We start from the raw sequence: 20,291 nt of genomic DNA, 5'->3' as shown, positions 1-20,291 counted from the left end.
CCATAGATTACTGTGGATGATACAATGTATCCAAGTTACCACAGAGAGTATCACTGTGTGTCAATATATACTGTATATATTACTATACTGTGTCAGCATCCAGTGCTCAGCATAAGTGAGTACACCCCAGCTGATTGGTCAAAAAACCTTTAGTGTTATTTAGAATTCACATTTTTCTGTGGATCCCAAACTACAAACGTCTCGCACACGTCGGCCACTGATCGGAAACAAAATCCGTCATTTTCTGCCATTTAAAAAAGTGATTTTCCTAAAAAACTTATTCAAGACTCTACTGCTGAAGTGAGTACACCCCAATGAAAGCCTTAGGTACAAAGCTAAAATTGACACCGCAAACCTCTAATTACCAAGGGACATATGAGATCCCCGTGTTGGGGGGCACATGAGCTGCCAGTGTTGGGGGACATATGAGATCCCGGGGTTGGGGGGCATCTGAGCTGCCGGTGTCGGGGGAACATGAGCTGCCGGTGTTGGGGGGCACATGAGGTGTCGGGGGCCACATGAGCTGCCGGTGTTGGGGGGCACATGAGGTGTCGGGGGCCACATGAGCTACAGGTGTTAGGAGAACATGAGCTGCCGGTGTCGGGGGGCACATGAGCTGCCGGTGTCGGGGGGCACATGAGCTGCCGGTGTCTGGGGGGCACATGAGCTGCAAGTGTTGGGAGAACATGAGCTGCCGGTGTCAGGGGCACATGAGCTGCCGGTGTCGGGGGGCACATGAGGTGTCTGGGGGGCACATGAGCTGCAAGTGTTGGGAGAACATGAGCTGCCGGTGTCGGGGGGCACATGAGCTGCAGGTGAACATGAGCTGCCGGTGTCGGGGGGCACATGAGCTGCAGGTGTTGGGAGAACATGAGCTGGTGTCGGGGGGCACATGAGCTGCAGGTGTTGGGAGAAGATGAGGTGTCGGGTGGCACATGAGCTGCTGGTGTCGGGGGGCACATGAGCTGCCGGTGCCAGGGGGCACATGAGATGCTGGTATTGTGGGGGGCACATGAGCTGCCGGTGCCAGTGGGCACATGAGCTGCTGGTGTTGTGGGGGGCACATGAGCTGCTGGTGTCGGGGGGCACATGAGCTGCTGGTGTCGGGGGGCACATGAGCTGCTGGTGTCGGGGGCACATGAGCTGCCGGTGCCAGGGGGCACATGAGATGCTGGTATTGTGGGGGGCACATGAGCTGCCGGTGCTAGTGGGCACATGAACTGCTGGTGTCGGGGGGCACATGAGCTGCTGGTGTCGGGGGGCACATGAGCTGCTGGTGTCGGGGGCACATGAGCTGCCGGTGTCGGGGGGCACATGAGCTGCTAGTGTCGGGGGGCACATGAGCTGCCGGTGTCGGGGGGCACATGAGCTGCCAGTGTTGGGGGCACATGAGCTGTCGGTGTCGGGGGGCACATGAGCTGCCGATGTCGGGGGGCACATGAGCTGCCAGTGTCGGGGGGCACATGAGCTGCCGGTGTCGGGGGGCACATGAGCTGCCGGTGTCGGGGGGCACATGAGCTGTCGGTGTCGGGGGGCACATGAGCTGCCGATGTCGGGGGGCACATGAGCTGCCGGTGTCAGGGGGCACATGAGCTGCCGGTGTCGGGGGGCACATGAGCTGCCGGTGTCGGGGGCATATGAGCTGCCGGTATCGGGGGTACATGAGCTGCTGGAGTGAGCCTGAATAACCGCAATCCAAGGATTAGTGCTAGGAGGAGTGGGGATGCAGCCCCCAATGTATCGCTGCAGAGTAAGAATGATTTCTTATTCTGCCTGCCCTTGAGAAAGCCACAAGTTGTGGTGATACACGGGGGGCTGCATCCCCACTCCTTCTAGCCCTAATCCTTGGATTGGGATGTTCCTGATAACAGCATTATTTTCCCCAGTGTGGGTTTGGCTGTATTCTTCTTGGCTACTGTTATCGTGTGTTTGGGGCATTACTATATGGAGGTTTCTCTATAGCACTTTATCAGACGTCTAATTTAAAGGGAAACATTTCTCAGCCTTCATTTGGCTTTCTAAATGTTCTTAATGGTTTGTGCATGTGTGTCAATACAATGAATTAATTCATTTTGGGGGACCCCATTGCATTTGACATGTTCATTTTCTTTTTGAGACTACATGGCGGACATGTCACTATGTAGTAGAGTTTCATTATGCTGCACTGATGTGTCACTATGTGGTAGATGTGTCACTATGTAGTAATGTGTCACCAGGTGGGGGATGTGTCACTATGTGGCGGATGTGTCACCAGATGGCAGATGTGTCACTATGTGGTGGATATGTCACTATATGACGGATGTGTCACTATATGACAGACGTGTCACTATGTGGCGGATGTGTCACTATGTGGTAGATGTGTCACCAGGTGGCGGATGTGTCACTATGTGGCGGATGTGTCACCAGGTGGCAGATGTGTCACTATGTGGCGGATGTGTCACTATATGGCGGATCTCTCCCCATGTGGTGGCGTTTCGGTATGCCGCACTGATGTGTCGCAATGCTGTATGTAATGAGCGGACCTGACTCCTGGGGACGCCGCAGATCCTCGCCTGTTAGCGCTGATTACCTGAAGCCTCTGAGGAAATGGAGAATAATATGTGAGAAGGTGAAGTTAAAGGGCCAGCTCCCTTATTGTCCTCCTCTGGCGGATGTTTGAGCCGCGGTGGACGCCCGTTATACATGGCCGTATCTCTGGTGTTGCGCTGCACATCTACATCTTTACTACGCGACCTCCAATCCTAAAATCCCAGCTTTCCTCTAAGACTAGTTCGTCCAGACACCGGCCCCTAAAAGTCCGATGAAGGGATTGTGTTTTTTTATTATTGTAATTACTTCTATTAATTATAAAAGCTTCCAAAGTCCTCAGATAGAAGCTTCTCTCCCCATGACCCTATGGCAACACCTCCTGTGTCCTGGGAAGCTCAGTGCTATTATGAGGACACTGGGGCTTACAGCAGCCAATGAGATCAGTGCTCGAATTTCTTCACTAGCAGTGAAAACTGGAAAGCCCAGGGCTCCTATGACAACACTTCCAAATGTAGTTGCTAGAAGTGTTGCCATAGGGTCACAGACGGTGAAGCTCTGGTGACTCAGGTCAGTAATGAGTGTTTTGCCCCTTCTGATAGAGCCGGCGGGGTAGTCTGGAAGGTTCCAGTCCGGGGTTGGCTTTGCCCGGACTTTTTTTCTTGTCCTTTTTAGCTGGATCCAGTTTTATATGAGATGATTACTCGGATTCCTGCGCGATGACAGATCCAGAGGTGCGTCCTGATGAAAGAGCACAATGCAGAAATAGCAGCCGTCAGCTCCGCCGCTCAGTGAGGACGAGGCTGCAGTGTCACCTCCTCACCACCGGGGGCAGAGCTCAACTGCTCGTCCACTGAGGCAGCGCACACTGCACACATAGGGCGCTGCAAGAGCCAAACATGGAGCAAATCCCGCTCTGCTCCTGGGGTTTCTCTTTTGTTCCCCCCCCTCCGTTCTCAGGATACGACCCCCGCTTACCTGTATATAAATCTGTATATGTGGGGCAGGAACAAACGAGAACCCCCCGGGGTGTTTTCAGTGCATAAGCCCTCTCTATTCCCTCGCTGTTATCAGCCCAGAATCTCCGGTAATGTCCGGCCGCGGCGGCTTTATTAGTTAGCGTGCTGGAATCCTCTAGAATAACACGGGCGATGCTCAATATCCAAAGAGGAATGTACGAGCCAATGACGGAAATATTTACATCACTCACAGATACTGGAGTCATCCGAAATTTACAAGGAGCCGCGTCGTCTTCTCTTCTTACATCTGATATTTCATGTTTTACACAAAGGAAATATTGATAACGATAAGGATGTCATAAAAGAAAGGGATAAAGTGCAGCAGGCACTACACCGCCATATACTGGAGAGACCACTATCTACACCGCCATATACTGGAGAGACCACTGTCTACACCGCCATATACTGGAGAGACCACTGTCTATACCGCCATATACTGGAGAGACCACTATCTACACCGCCATATACTGGAGAGACCACTGTCTACACCGCCATATACTGGAGAGACCACTGTCTACACCGCCATATACTGGAGAGACCACTGTCTATACCGCCATATACTGTAGAGACCACTGTCTACACTGCCATATACTGCAGAGACCACTGTATACACCGCCATATACTGGAGAGACCACTGTATACATAGCCATATACTGGAAAGACCACTGTATACATAGCCATATACTGCAGAGACCACTGTATACACCGCCATATACTGGAGAGATCACTGTCTACACCGCCATATACTGGAGAGACCACTGTATACATAGCCATATACTGCAGAGACCACTGTATACACCGCCACATACTGGAGAGACCACTGTATACACCGCCATATACTGGAGAGACCACTGTATACATAGCCATATACTGGAGAGACCACTGTATACACCGCCATATACTGGAGAGACCACTGTATACACAGCCATATACTGAAGAGACCACTGTGTACACCGCCATATACTGGAGAGACCACTGTGTACACCGCCATATACTGGAGAGACCACTGTATACATAGCCATATACTGCAGAGACCACTGTATACACCGCCATATACTGGAGAGACCACTGTCTACACAGCCATATACTGGCAAGACCACTGTATACACCGCCATATACTGGAGAGACCACTGTGTACACCGCCACATACTGGAGAGACCACTGTATACACCGCCATATACTGGAGAGACCACTGTATACATAGCCATATACTGCAGAGACCACTGTATACACCGCCATATACTGGAGAGACCACTGTATACACAGCCATATACTGAAGAGACCACTGTGTACACCGCCATATACTGGAGAGACCACTGTCTACACCGCCATATACTGGAAAGACCACTGTCTACACCGCCATACACTGGAGAGGTCGCTGTATACACCGCCATATACTGGAAAGGCTGCTGTATATATAGCCATATACTGCAGAGACCACTGTATACACCGCCATATACTGGAGAGACCACTGTCTACACCGCCATATACTGGAAAGGCCGCTGTATACACCGCCATATACTGGAGAGACCACTGTATACACCACCATATACTGGAGAGACCACTGTATACACCGCCATATACTGGAGAGACCACTGTCTACACCGCCATATACTGGAGAGACCACTGTCTATACCGCCATATACTGTAGAGACCACTGTCTACACTGCCATATACTGCAGAGACCACTGTATACACCGCCATATACTGGAGAGACCACTGTATACATAGCCATATACTGGAGAGACCACTGTATACATAGCCATATACTGCAGAGACCACTGTATACACCGCCATATACTGGAGAGACCACTGTCTACACCGCCATATACTGGAGAGACCACTGTATACATAGCCATATACTGCAGAGACCACTGTATACACCGCCACATACTGAAGAGACCACTGTATACACCGCCATATACTGGAGAGACCACTGTATACATAGCCATATACTGGAGAGACCACTGTATACACCGCCATATACTGGAGAGACCACTGTATACACAGCCATATACTGAAGAGACCACTGTGTACACCGCCATATACTGGAGAGACCACTGTGTACACCGCCATATACTGGAGATACCACTGTATACATAGCCATATACTGCAGAGACCACTGTATACACCGCCATATACTGGAGAGACCACTGTATACACAGCCATATACTGGAGAGACCACTGTATACATAGCCATATACTGCAGAGACCACTGTATACACCGCCATATACTGGAGAGACCACTGTCTACACCGCCATATACTGGCAAGACCACTGTATACACCGCCATATACTGGAGAGACCACTGTGTACACCGCCACATACTGGAGAGACCACTGTATACACCGCCATATACTGGAGAGACCACTGTATACATAGCCATATACTGCAGAGACCACTGTATACACCGCCATATACTGGAGAGACCACTGTATACACAGCCATATACTGAAGAGACCACTGTGTACACCGTCATATACTGGAGAGACCACTGTCTACACCGCCATATACTGGAAAGGCTGCTGTATATATAGCCATATACTGCAGAGACCACTGTATACACCGCCATATACTGGAGAGACCACTGTCTACACCGCCATACACTGGAGGAGCCGCTGTATACACCGCCATACACTGGAGAGGTCGCTGTATACACCGCCATATACTGGAAAGGCTGCTGTATATATAGCCATATACTGCAGAGACCACTGTATACACCGCCATATACTGGAGAGACCACTGTCTACACCGCCATATACTGGAAAGGCCGCTGTATACACCGCCATATACTGGAGAGACCACTGTATACACCACCATATACTGGAGAGACCACTGTATACAACGCCATATACTGCAGAGACCACTGTATACACCGCCATACACTGGAGAGACCACTGTCTACACCGCCATATACTGGAGAGACCACTGTATACACCGCCATATACTGCAGAGACCACTGTATACACCACCATATACTGCAGAGACCACTGTATACACCGCCATACACTGGAGGAGCCGCTGTATACACCGCCAAATACTGGAGAGGCCGCTGTATACACTGCCATATACTGGAGAGGCCGCTGTATACACTGCCATATCCTGGAGGGGGCACTGTATACACCGCCATATACTGCAGAGACCACTGTATACACCGCCATATACTGGAGAGACTACTGTATAAACCACCATATACTGGAAAGGCCGTTGTATACACCGCCATATACTGCAGAGACTACTGTATACACCGCCATATAAGGAGAGGCCACTGTATACACCGCCATATGCTGGAGAGGCCGCTGTATACACCGCCCTATACAAAGGAGAGGCCGCTGTATACACCGCCATATACTGCAGAGGCCGCTGTATACACCGCCATATACAGGAGAGGCCATTAAAGCGGCTTTGATATTCCTAATCAGCAGTGTTGGGGACTCGGCTCCTTCTTTGCTTCCGGCCGCATTTCATAGTTCTGGTTACAATGTGTGATCTGTTCTGTGCGGAGATCACAGCGCAGCGCGAAACTGATCTGCTCCGGAGCCGCCCGCGACACTTCTGGGTGCATCAGACAGAAGGCACTGAGAAATGGGGGCTGCACTGAGAAATGAGGGCTGCACTGTGCGCACTGACACCGTCACACTCCGTGTGCACCGACCATCAGTACCAGAGGAACTGCTCATAATGAAAATGGGAGTGCACAATGGTGTCCTGTGCGCTCGGCTGCGGGGCGGGAGCCCCTGAGCTGCATAAGTAACTACAACAACAGAATATTTACCACAAGTGCGACTGAGAGGGGCAACGTCCCCTATATAACTTCGCCCAACTTCGCATTTGGGGGTGACAGAATCCCTTTAAGGGTGTGACTGCCTATAGGGACTTATCACCTTTCCCTGGCGGACTACATGCACCAGCCTTCATTCTCCATACTCACCGTCTCTTAATGGTGGTCGTAGCGTCTCCACCGCATCTCACAGATTCTCCGTCCTGGAAGAAAGAGAATAAGAGAAATGAGACGACATTGTGGCGCCTCTTGGAGCACAGACAAATGCAGCGCTTCCCGGCCGGTGACCCGATCCTCCGGTGACGCTCCAGCTCCACCATCGATGGGGCCACAAATGCCCTGTTTATAGTTGTCACTTTATTTGGAAAATGTAACTTGCACATCAATCTCCGGGTGACGGAATCTTCACAACAAGCGGCGACAGACGAGAAAATCTATTCCACGGAGATCACTCCAATTTCACATCATTTTGTGTCCTCTTGTTACCGATCCATAAAGCGCAAATGGTTAAAAATTAAATAACACTCCTGGCTCACTGGTGCCGTAGGTCCGGTAGCTCACTGGTGCCGTCGGTCCGGTAGCTCACTAGTACCGTCGGCCCGGTAGCTCACTGGTGCCATCGGTCCGGTAGCTCACTGGTGCCGTAGGTCCGGTAGCTCACTAGTGCCATTGGTCCGGTAGCTCACTGGTGCCGTAGGTCCGGTAGCTCACTGGTGACCTTGGCCCAGTAGCTCACTGGTGCCGTCGGTCCGGTAGCTCACTGGTGCCGTCGGTCCGGTAGCTCACTGGTGCCGTCGGCCCGGTAGCTCACTGGTGCCGTCGGTCCGGTAGCTCACTGGTGCCGTCGGTCCGGTAGCTCACTGGTGCCGTTGGCCCTTTAGCTCACTGATGCCGTTGGTCCGGTAGCTCACTGGTGCCGTCGGCCCGGTAGCTCACTGGTGCCATCGGTCCGGTAGCTCACTGGTGCCGTCGGCCCGGTAGCTCACTGGTGCCATCGGTCCGGTAGCTCACTGGTGCCGTAGGTCCGGTAGCTCACTGGTGCCGTAGGTCCGGTAGCTCACTGGTGACCTTGGCCCGGTAGCTCACTGGTGCTGTCGGTCCGGTAGCTCACTGGTGCCGTCGGTCCGGTAGCTCACTGGTGCCGTCGGTCCGGTATCTCACTGGTGCTGTCGGTCCGGTAGCTCACTGGTGCCGTCGGCCCGGTAGCTCACTGGTGTCGTCGGTCCGGTAGCTCACTGGTGCCGTAGGTCCGGTAGCTCACTAGTGCCATCGGTCCGGTAGCTCACTGGTGCCGTAGGTCCGGTAGCTCACTGGTGACCTCGGCCCGGTAGCTCACTGGTGCTGTCGGTCCGGTAGCTCACTGGTGCCGTTGGTCCGGTAGCTCACTGGTGCCGTCGGCCCGGTAGCTCACTGGTGCCGTCGGTCCGGTAGCTCACTGGTGCCTTCGGCCCGGTAGCTCACTGGTGCCGTTGGCCCCGTAGCTTACTGGTGCCATCGGTCCAGTAGCTCACTGGTGCTGTTGGCCCTTTAGCTCACTGATGCCGTCGGTCCGGTAGCTCACTGGTGCCGTCGGCCCGGTAGCTCACTGGTGCCATCGGTCCGGTAGCTCACTGGTGCCATAGGTCCGGTAGCTCACTGGTGCCGTAGGGCCGGTAGCTCACTGGTGACCTTGGACCGGTAGCTCACTGGTGCCGTCGGCCCGGTAGCTCACTGGTGCCGTCGGTCTGGTAGCTCACTGGTGCCGTCGGTCCGGTAGCTCACTGGTGCTGTTGACCCTTTAGCTCACTGGTGCCGTCGGCCCGGTAGCTCACTGGTGCCATCGGTCCGGTAGCTCACTGGTGCCTTCGGCCCGGTAGCTCACTGGTGCCGTTGGCCCCGTAGCTTACTGGTGCCATCGGTCCAGTAGCTCACTGGTGCCGTCAGTCCGGTAGCTCACTGGTGCTGTTGGCCCTTTAGCTCACTGATGCCGTCGGTCCGGTAGCTCACTGGTGCCGTCGGCCCGGTAGCTCACTGGTGCCATCGGTCCGGTAGCTCACTGGTGCCGTAGGTCCGGTAGCTCACTGGTGCCGTAGGGCCGGTAGCTCACTGGTGACCTTGGACCGGTAGCTCACTGGTGCCGTCGGCCCGGTAGCTCACTGGTGCCGTCGGTCTGGTAGCTCACTGGTGCCGTCGGTCCGGTAGCTCACTGGTGCTGTTGACCCTTTAGCTCACTGGTGCCGTCGGCCCGGTAGCTCACTGGTGCCATCGGTCTGGTAGCTCACTGGTGCAGTCGGCCCGGTAGCTCACTGGTGCCATCGGTCCGGTAGCTCACTGGTGCCGTAGGTCCGGTAGCTCACTAGTGCCATCGGTCCGGTAGCTCACTGGTGCCGTAGGTCCGGTAGCTCACTGGTGCTGTCGGTCCGGTAGCTCACTGGTGCCGTCGGTCCGGTAGCTCACTGGTGCCGTCGGTCCGGTAGCTCACTGGTGCCGTCGGCCCTGTAGCTCACTGGTGCCGTCGGTCCGGTAGCTCACTGGTGCCGTCGGTCCGGTAGCTCACTGGTGCCGTCGGTCCGGTAGCTCACTGGTGCCGTCGGTCCGGTAGCTCACTGGTGCCTTCGGCCCGGTAGCTCACTGGTGCCATTGGCCCCGTAGCTTACTGGTGCCATCAGTCCAATAGCTCACTGATGCCGTCGGTCCGGTAGCTCACTGGTGCCGTAGTTCCGGTAGCTCACTAGTGCCATCGGTCCGGTAGCTCACTGGTGCCGTAGGGCCGGTAGCTCACTGGTGACCTTGGCCCGGTAGCTCACTGGTGCCGTCGGTCTGGTAGCTCACTGGTGCCGTCGGCCCGGTAGCTCACTGGTGCCGTCAGTCCGGTAGCTCACTGGTGCCGTCGGCCCGGTAGCTCACTGGTGCCGTCGGTCCGGTAGCTCACTGGTGCCGTCGGTCCGGTAGCTCACTGGTGCCGTTGGTCCGGTAGCTCACTGGTGCCGTTGGTCCAGTAGCTCATCATCAGGGTCTCGGCGCCCCTGTTACACAGATTGTTTTTGGCCTCTGCACTCCAGGACTACCGGCACGAGCCGTTCTCTGACGTCCCTTCGAGGGACACATCTTGAGTAAAGGCATGGAGCGCAGCCATGAGGAATCGTGTCAGACGTCCGGGTCTGAAGAGGCCACAGAATCTGCACAGCGAGGAAGGATGAAAGACTCCCAGACACCCGGACGGGGGGACAGCGGAGCGCTGATGGGTTTTATTTTTTTAAATATCCCATATTGATTATTCTCCGGGAATTGGAGACCCCAGAACAGAAGAAGGAACATTCAACTTGCAGAGAATTACTTCACTCCTAACTGAATTTCCCTGTAAAATCCGTATGATTTGCCGATTTCTATTCCTCCCAGATCACTCATATAAGTGACGAAATGAAACATTGTATCAGTGCAATTAGGAGAAGGTGACGCCTTCAGAACCCTCCTAGAACCTGTCGTTCACATCACTTTCCGTGAGACTTTCTGTGAATGTTCCCAAACCTCCTCAATCAGAAAAACTAGAGGATATAGTGAAGAGGGGAGGGGAAAGGAGGGGGATGCAGCTGCAGGAGCAGGACTGCACACTGTGAGAGGGGAGGAGAAGACATCTGGTCAAAACTCTGATATCAAACCAAGACCTCTCAGCCCTGGCAAAGAGAGAACAGAGAAGACCCCAAATCTGAGATTACACCGGAAATGGGAGGAGGAAATATTCAGTTCAGCTTTACTGTGTAGACAAAGCAAAATATGAACGCAGAGTCATGGAGCCTCCCAACGGCAAACAATGTGTAATGCAATCACCCGTACAATCATCCATGATATCACCTGTGCAATCATCAATCATCCATGATATCACCTGTGCAATCATCTGTACAATCATCCATGATATCACCTGTGCAATCATCTGTACAATCATCCATGATATCACCTGTGCAATCATCTGTGCAATCATCTGTACAATCATCCATGATATCACCTGTGCAATCATCTGTACAATCATCCATGATATCACCTGTGCAATCATCTGTACAATCATCCATAATATCACCTGTGCAATCATCTGTACAATCATCCATGATATCACCTGTGCAATCATCTGTACAATCATCCATGATATCACCTGTGCAATCATCTGTACAATCATCCATGATATCACCTGTGCAATCATCTGTACAATCATCTGTACAATCATCCATGATATCACCTGTGCAATCATCTGTACAATCATCCATGATATCACCTGTGCAATCATCTGTACAATCATCCATGATATCACCTGTGCAATCACCTGTGCAATCATCTATGCAATCCTCTGTGCGATCCAATGTACAATCCTCTGTACAATCATCCGTGCAATCACCTGTACAATCATCCATGATATCATCTGTGCAATCATCTGTGATATCCTCTGTACAAGCCTCTGTACAATCATTTGTGCAATCATCTGTGCAGTCATCTGTACAATCATCTGTGCAATCTTCTGCAATCCCCAATGCATCATCTGATTTCATCAGCACCAGCATGAGGTCATGGAGGATGGAGAGTCTGGACAGCAGGGCAGCACCGACGGCTCACAGCCAGACGAGGGCGCTGCTCCTGACTCACATATCAGTCGTAAGCGCTATAAGTCCCCTCACCACTGACAGCCAGACTGGTTTGTCAGGTCTCCGTAAGGAGAATAGTCTTCCCCTGTTGTCCCCACATAGCTTCTCATGAGCCAGATCAGTTACCCACACTTTGCACTGACGAGGGGCAATCACCCGAAACAGCGTGTCTGCAAATTGGGATTCTGATCTGGCATATATCCTAGGTCATATGAAAAGGCTTGTTAAAAGGCCACTTTTGACTTTTAGGATCGCTACTTCCTAATAGGTGTCTCTAGAGTTTGTCTCCTTTCCTGGAGAGACAATTTGAATATCAGTTATAAGCAGGTCTAAAACAAAAAGCAAAAGATGAAAACGATAAAAGATGCAGAAATGTGAGAGAAACCAGTGCGGAGCCCGGTGAGGACCAGCGGCAGATTACCGGGGTGTCACAACTACAACCCCCAGCATGCTCGGCCAGCCCCGGGCTGGGGTATGATGTGACACGCTTTGCAATGGCTGGAGAGCATTATTCTTTAATATGGAGATTGGTGGCTCCGAGCTTCCGACCGGCTCAGTTCTGGGTGGAGTTCTTCTATAAGGAACACTCACAATATGTATTGTACTAATTAGCAGTGAGTGCCTTTACACGCTGATAATCGCCCGGAGCGGGGCGCGTCCACAGAGGTGATCCATCAGGTTATCATAAATCACTGCTCCACGCATGGGTTTATGGCTCTAATTGTCATTAATTAATTGCAGGTTGATAGAATGTGCGGCGGCGTCACCGAGTCTAATGTTACTTCATGGAACTGCCACATTCTTCTGAATATAAATATATATATATAAATATATATAAAATCTGTCCTGATATGATCCATGATGTTCCATCGTATGATGCTTTATTGTACCATTCAGATAAAGTCTCATGCAGGCGGCGTTATTAATTAATGGATCCAGAATTCACATCAATGACTAATTATTGATCTATACTGTATAAATCTGGAGATTACCACACGTAACACGACTTTTCCCATCGCAGATGCGCCATATACCGTCCCGCCAGGTGAGCGCTGCCGTCCAGACTCCATGAATCCAGCAGCAATGTGTCACGCGGGACCTCCATATGCTGTAATGACAGCGGGGTCCCCACTCATGACACCCCAGTAAAGGGTGGACGATACAATAGATGCACTTCTCCAGGGCCGTGTGCCAAATTCCTAGGTACTGGGTACATTGGATGCAACAGACGCGCTTCTCCGGGGCCGCACCCTATGGGCACATGGGGAGTTTTCCCTTGAGAGGGATTTTCTGCACCTTATATTTTATCATAAACTAAATAAAAATTGTCATATTAAAAAAAAAAACACCTTTTAGACCTTTTTTCTTTGTTTTTTTTTCCCTTCGTCTCATTAATTTCACTGCAATCTGTGATTTATGACAACTGTACCCAATAAACCGAGGCTGTGACAGCCGCTCATTAGGAACCTGAACGAGGAGGAACGCGATTGCATCAGGAGTGAATGCAGAACAAAAATACATGGAAATTTGTGGGTATTGGCCATAAAGAACGAGACCCTGAAATATAAAGTGATTCTGCGCCGTGTGAACGAGACCCTGAAGGATCCGAATAATCTGACAAATGGGAACTAGGAGAGAAGCTAAAGTCCAGGACCCCGATGTGTCCAGAAATCTGGCAGAGCGTCTCCAGATCTGAACCCTATAGAGCAACTGTGGGGCCTCCGCGCACGGAAGGTGGAGGAGCGCAGGGTCTGTAACATCCTCCATCTTCGGTATGTTGTCATGGAGGATGAAGAGGATCCAGCGGCACCCTTACCCCCTGGCGTATTACCTCCGGCCCCTCACCCCCCCCCCCCTCTGTGTATAACCTCCAGCCCCTCATCCCCCAGTGTATAACATCCAGCCCCTCACCCCTCAGTGTATAACCTCCAGCCCCTCACAGCCAGTGTATAACCTCCAGCCCCTCACTCCCCGGTGTATAACCTCCAGCCCCTCACCCCTCAGTGTATAACCTCCAGCCCCTCACAGCCAGTGTATAACCTCCAGCCCCTCACAGCCAGTGTATAACCTCCGGCCTCTCACAGCCACTGTATAACCTCCAGCCCCTCACTCCCCGGTGTATAACCTCCGGCCCCTCACTCCCCGGTGTATAACCTCCAGCCCCTCACTCCCCAGTGTATAACCTCCGGCCCCTCACTCCCCGGTGTATAACCTCCAGCCCCTCACTCCCCAGTGTATAACCTCCAGCCCCTCACTCCCCGGTGTATAACCTCCAGCCCCTCACTCCCCGGTGTATAACCTCCAGCCCTTCACTCCCCAGTGTATAACCTCCAGCCCCTCACTCCCCGGTGTATAACCTCCAGCCCCTCACTCCCCAGTGTATAACCTCCAGCCCCTCACTCCCCGGTGTATAACCTCCAGCCCCTCACTCCCCAGTGTATAACCTCCGGCCCCTCACTCCCCGGTGTATAACCTCCAGCCCCTCACTCCCCAGTGTATAACCTCCAGCCCCTCACTCCCCGGTGTATAACCTCCGGCCCCTCACTCCCCGGTGTATAACCTCCAGCCCCTCACTCCCCGGTGTATAACCTCCAGCCCCTCACTCCCCGGTGTATAACCTCCGGCCCCTCACTCCCCGGTGTATAACCTCCAGCCCCTCACTCCCCAGTGTATAACCTCCGGCCCCTCACTTCCCGGTGTATAACCTCCGGCCCCTCACTCCCCGGTGTATAACCTCCAGCCCCTCACTCCCCAGTGTATAACCTCCAGCCCCTCACTCCCCGGTGTATAACCTCCGGCCCCTCACTCCCCGGTGTATAACCTCCAGCCCCTCACTCCCCGGTGTATAACCTCCAGCCCCTCACTCCCCGGTGTATAACCTCCGGCCCCTCACTCCCCGGTGTATAACCTCCAGCCCCTCACTCCCCAGTGTATAACCTCCGGCCCCTCACTCCCCGGTGTATAACCTCCGGCCCCTCACTCCCCGGTGTATAACCTCCAGCCCCTCACTCCCCAGTGTATAACCTCCAGCCCCTCACTCCCCGGTGTATAACTTCCGGCCCCTCACTCCCCGGTGTATAACCTCCAGCCCTTCACTCCCCGGTGTATAACCTCCAGCCCCTCACTCCCCAGTGTATAACCTCCGGCCCCTCATTCCCCGGTGTATAACCTCCGGCCCCTCACTCCCCGGTGTATAACCTCCAGCCCCTCACTCCCCGGTGTATAACCTCCAGCCCCTCACTCCCCGGTGTATAACCTCCAGCCCTTCACTCCCCGGTGTATAACCTCCAGCCCTTCACTCCCCGGTGTATAACCTCCGGCCCTTCACTCCCCGGTGTATAACCTCCAGCCCCTCACTCCCCAGTGTATAACCTCCGGCCCCTCACTCCCCGGTGTATAACCTCCGGCCCCTCACTCCCCGGTGTATAACCTCCGGCCCCTCACTCCCCAGTGTATAACCTCCGGCCCCTCACTCCCCAGTGTATAACCTCCGGCCCCTCACTCCCCGGTGTATAACCTCCAGCCCCTCACTCCCCGGTGTATAAACTCCAGCCCTTCACTCCCCAGTGTATAACCTCCGGCCCCTCACTCCCCGGTGTATAACCTCCAGCCCTTCACTCCCCAGTGTATAACCTCCAGCCCCTCACTCCCCAGTGTATAACCTCCAGCCCCTCACTCCCCGGTGTATAACCTCCAGCCCCTCACTCCCCAGTGTATAACCTCCGGCCCCTCACTCCCCGGTGTATAACCTCCGGCCCCTCACTCCCCGGTGTATAACTTCCAGCCCCTCACTCCCCGGTGTATAACCTCCGGCCCCTCACTCCCCGGTGTATAACCTCCAGCCCTTCACTCCCCGGTGTATAACCTCCAGCCCCTCACTCCCCAGTGTATAACATCCGGCCCCTCACTCCCCGGTGTATAACCTCCGGCCCCTCACTCCCCAGTGTATAACCTCCGGCCCCTCACTCCCCGGTGTATAACCTCCAGCCCTTCACTCCCCGGTGTATAACCTCCAGCCCCTCACTCCCCAATGTATAACATCCGGCCCCTCACCCCCAGTGTATAACATCCGGCCCCTCAGCCCCAGTGTATAACCTCCAGCCGCTCAGTCCCCGGTGTATATACTCCAGCCCCTCACTCCCCGGTGTATAAACTCCGGCCCCTCACTCCCCGGTGTATAACCTCCGGCCCCTCACCCCCCAGTGTATAACCTCCAGCCGCTCAGTCCCCGGTGTATAAACTCCGGCCCCTCACCCCCCAGTGTATAACCTCCGGCCCCTCACTCCCCGGTGTATAACCTCCGGCCCCTCACTCCCCAGTGTATAACCTCCGGCCCCTAACTCCCCGGTGTATAACCTCCAGCCCTTCACTCCCCGGTGTATAACCTCCAGCCCCTCACTCCCCAATGTATAACATCCGGCCCCTCACCCCCAGTGTATAACATCCGGCCCCTCAGCCCCAGTGTATAACCTCCAGCCGCTCAGTCCCCGGTGTATATACTCCAGCCCCTCACTCCCCGGTGTATAAACTCCGGCCCCTCACTCCCCGGTGTATAACCTCCGGCCCCTCACCCCCCAGTGTATAACCTCCAGCCGCTCAGTCCCCGGTGTATAAACTCCGGCCCCTCACCCCCCAGTGTATAACCTCCGGCCCCTCACTCCCCGGTGTATAAACTCCGGCCCCTCACCCCCCAGTGTATAACCTCCGGCCCCTCACCCCCCAGTGTATAACCTCCGGCCCCTCACTCCCCGGTGTATAAACTCCGGCCCCTCATCCCCCAGTGTATAACCTCCGGCCCCTCACTCCCCTGTGTATAAACTCCAGCCCCTCACTCCCCGGTGTATAAACTCACTCCCCAGTGTATAACCTCCAGCCCCTCACTCCCCGGTGTATAACCTCCGGCCCCTCACCCCCCAGTGTATAACCTCCAGCCCCTCACTCCCCGGTGTATAACCTCCGGCCCCTCACTCCCCTGTGTATAACCTCCAGCCCCTCACTCCCCGGTGTATAAACTCCGGCCCCTCACTCCCCAGTGTATAACCTCCAGCCCCTCACCCCCCAGTGTATAACCTCCAGCCCCTCACTCCCCGGTGTATAAACTCCGGCCCCTCACTCCCGAGTGTATAACCTCCAGCCCCTCACCCCCCAGTGTATAACCTCCAGCCCCTCACTCCCCGGTGTATAAACTCCGGCCCCTCACCCCCCAGTGTATAACCTCCGGCCCCTCACTCCCCGGTGTATAACCTCCAGCCCCTCACTCCCCGGTGTATAAACTCCGGCCCCTCACCCCCCAGTGTATAACCTCCAGCCCCTCACTCCCCGGTGTATAAACTCCGGCCCCTCACCCCTCAGTGTATAACCTCCGGCCCCTCACTCCCCGGTGTATAACCTCCAGCCCCTCACTCCCCGGTGTATAACCTCCGGCCCCTCACCCCCTAGTGTATAACCTCCAGCCCCTCACCCCCGGTGTATATCATCCGGCCCCTGATCCCCAGTATATAGAGTCCGGCCCCTCACCCCCAGTGTATATCATCCGGCCCCCTCCATGTTGTCTGTCTTTACTACCATGTGACAGAGCGGCCGCTGGTGCAGAGCTCACTGATACCAGCGCGACCTGTAATAGGAGCTACCAAGGTAACAAGTCCGTCCGTGACATTTCTTCCTCCTGAATCTTCCCCCGTCACCTGTGAGTGATATTATAGAGAAGTGGAAGGAGCCGCAGCAACTCAGCCACGAAGTGGAGACCCCGTAATGTTACAGAGCGGGGGCCGAGTGCTGAGGAGCAGAGGACAGGAAAGTCCCCACTGTGTATATGGGGGGGCACAAACTTTTCTCCATGTTAATGTCTATGGATGTAGATGAGGGCAGAGAAGGCCCGAGAGGTGGGGGGCACATACTCCATAGACAGACTCTCTATGACCCTCCTGATCCTCGGTCGCCACTTTTGGCTGATGCCTATCAGTGTTATTTTCAGCACAAAGATGAGCGGCTGACGGATATTTCTGCCACCTCTTATCTTGCACTGTAATAACTCGATAGTAGTTGTCAGGTGCCTGTCAGCGGTTGTCAAGTGCCTCTGGGCAGTTGTGAGGTGCCTCTAGGCGGTTGTCAGGTGTCTGTGGGCGGTTGTGAAATGCCTGTCGGCGGTTGTCAGGTGTCTGTGGGCGGTTGTGAAATGCCTGTCGGCGGTTGTCAGGTGTCTGTGGGTGGTTGTGAAATGCCTGTCGGCGGTTGTCAGGTGTCTGTGGGCGGTTGTGAAATGCCTGTCGGCGGTTCTCAGGTGCCCATCGGTGATTGTCAGATTTTTCTAGGCGGTTGTCAGGTGCCTGTCGGTGGTTGTGATGTGCTTCTCGGAGATTGTCAGATGCATCTAGGCGGTTGTTAGATGCCTCTAGGCATTTGTCAGGTGCCTGTCGGCAGTTGCCAGGTGCCTGTCGGCAGTTGTCAGATGACAGTCGGTGGTTGTCAGGTGCCTGTTGGTGGTTGTGATGTGCTTCTCGGAGATTGTCAGATGCATCTAGGTGGTTGTCAGGTGCCTGTCGGCGGTTGTCAGGTGCCTGTCGGCAGTTGCCAGGTGCCTGTCGGCGGTTGTCAGGTGCCTGTCGGCAGTTGCCAGGTGCCTGTCGGCGGTTGTCAGGTGCCTGTCGGCGGTTGTCAGGTGCCTGTCGGTGGTTGTCAGGTGCCTGTCGGCAGTTGCCAGGTGCCTGTCGGCGGTTGTCAGGTGCCTGTCGGCGGTTGTCAGGTGCCTGTCGGTGGTTGTCAGGTGCCTGTCGGCAGTTGCCAGGTGCCTGTCGGCGGTTGTCAGGTGCCTGTCGGCAGTTGCCAGGTGCCTGTCGGCGGTTGTCAGGTGCCTGTCGGCAGTTGCCAGGTGCCTGTCGGCGGTTGTCAGGTGCCTGTCGGCGGTTGTCAGGTGCCTGTCGGCGGTTGTCAGGTGCCTGTCGGCAGTTGCCAGGTGCCTGTCGGCGGTTGTCAGGTGCCTGTCGGTGGTTGTCAGGTGCCTGTCGGCTGTTGCCAGGTGCCTGTCGGCGGTTGTCAGGTGCCTGTCGGCGGTTGTCAGGTGCCTGTCGGCGGTTGTCAGGTGCCTGTCGGCAGTTGTCAGGTGCCTGTCGGCGGTTGTCAGGTGCCTGTCGGCGGTTGTCAGGTGCCTGTCGGCAGTTGCCAGGTGCCTGTCGGCGGTTGTCAGGTGCCTGTCGGCGGTTGTCAGGTGCCTGTCGGCAGTTGTCAGGTGCCTGTCGGCGGTTGTCAGGTGCCTGTCGGCGGTTGTCAGGTGCCTGTCGGCAGTTGTCAGGCAGATCGCTGAGGATCAGAACTGCAGCTATAAATATATTTTCATTGTTGTCTTTTACTTTTCGCAATTGTTTTAATTATTATTTAGTAAATGCTGCGATTTAGACACTTTCACGAGGAGGCGGAGCCGCAAGTGACAATGGATGCAGCGTCAGACACCGCCACCTGCTGGCAGCACTGATAACTGCAGAGGATGCAGGAGCTCAGAGCTGGAGGCACAGCACGCCTCCTCTGTCCCTGGCAGTACGTCGCCCACAGCCCAGCATACCTCCCATTTCCCGGCTGCAGACGCAGCGTTCTGCTGGGTACGGCTGCTCCCGGGCGGTGACTTGTATTTCAGGAGATAAAGTGCAGACAGTTTGGAAAGTTTCCGTCGGTGTCACTTCCTAACTTGGGCTTTGGTCAGACAGAAATGCAGGAATTCTTCACGGAGGGCGTGTTATGCCAGCTGCTGCGTGGGAGGGAGACGGCGCTGGCACACGAGGCTGCAGATTGTAGCAGGCGTCACACAGGGGATATACACAGGGGCAATGCCCAAATCTGCATTGTGCCATCAGCCTCAGTAGTGTCACCACTCTCCACAGCCCCTCCGTTACCTGTACACAGGAGATTCCTGCCTTCTATGTGATTTTACATAAAATAATCATCTGTATTCGTGACCAATGATGTATGGAAGCCCTGAGTGCTCAAAATTCCCATATTCATTCTTATGCAAATAAGATTATCAGTGCACTATGGGTGTGGCCTCATGGTGCCTCACCACTGATTATGACGTCCCCTCTGCTCCATCTGACATCTGCTGCTCTTCTTCCTTCTGGGCATGTGCTGCACCGACATGCTCACTATACACCATGCACTGCACCGACATGCTCACTATACACCATGCACTGCACCGACATGCTCACTATACACCATGCACTGCACCGACATGCTCACTATACACCATGCACTGCACCGACATGCTCACTATACACCATGCACTGCACCGACATGCTCACTATACACCATGCACTGCACCGACATGCTCACTATACACCATGCCCTGCACCGACATGCTCACTATACACC

General features: G+C 54.4%; 1 protein-coding gene across 9 annotated transcripts in view; it reads right to left on the bottom strand.

Moving 5' to 3' along the window:
• Window positions 1–20,291, bottom strand: part of LOC142256902 (CMP-N-acetylneuraminate-beta-galactosamide-alpha-2,3-sialyltransferase 4-like) — a 165,250-nt gene that overhangs the window by 91,825 nt on the left and 53,134 nt on the right. For 5 of the 9 annotated variants that reach the window (XM_075328885.1, XM_075328884.1, XM_075328886.1 and 2 more), the window contains one exon: window positions 7,477–7,529. The exons of the other annotated variants lie outside the window; for them this stretch is intronic. The gene's annotated coding sequence lies outside the window, so the exon portion shown is untranslated. The remainder of the gene's footprint in view (window positions 1–7,476; window positions 7,530–20,291) is intronic. 9 annotated transcript variants of the gene reach the window in all.

This window comes from Anomaloglossus baeobatrachus, chromosome 11 (assembly GCF_048569485.1).
Source record: "Anomaloglossus baeobatrachus isolate aAnoBae1 chromosome 11, aAnoBae1.hap1, whole genome shotgun sequence".
Taxonomy (NCBI): domain Eukaryota; kingdom Metazoa; phylum Chordata; class Amphibia; order Anura; family Aromobatidae; genus Anomaloglossus; species Anomaloglossus baeobatrachus.
The sequence above is the reverse complement of the archived record's forward strand: the minus strand, read 5'-3'. Positions and strand labels throughout refer to the sequence as shown.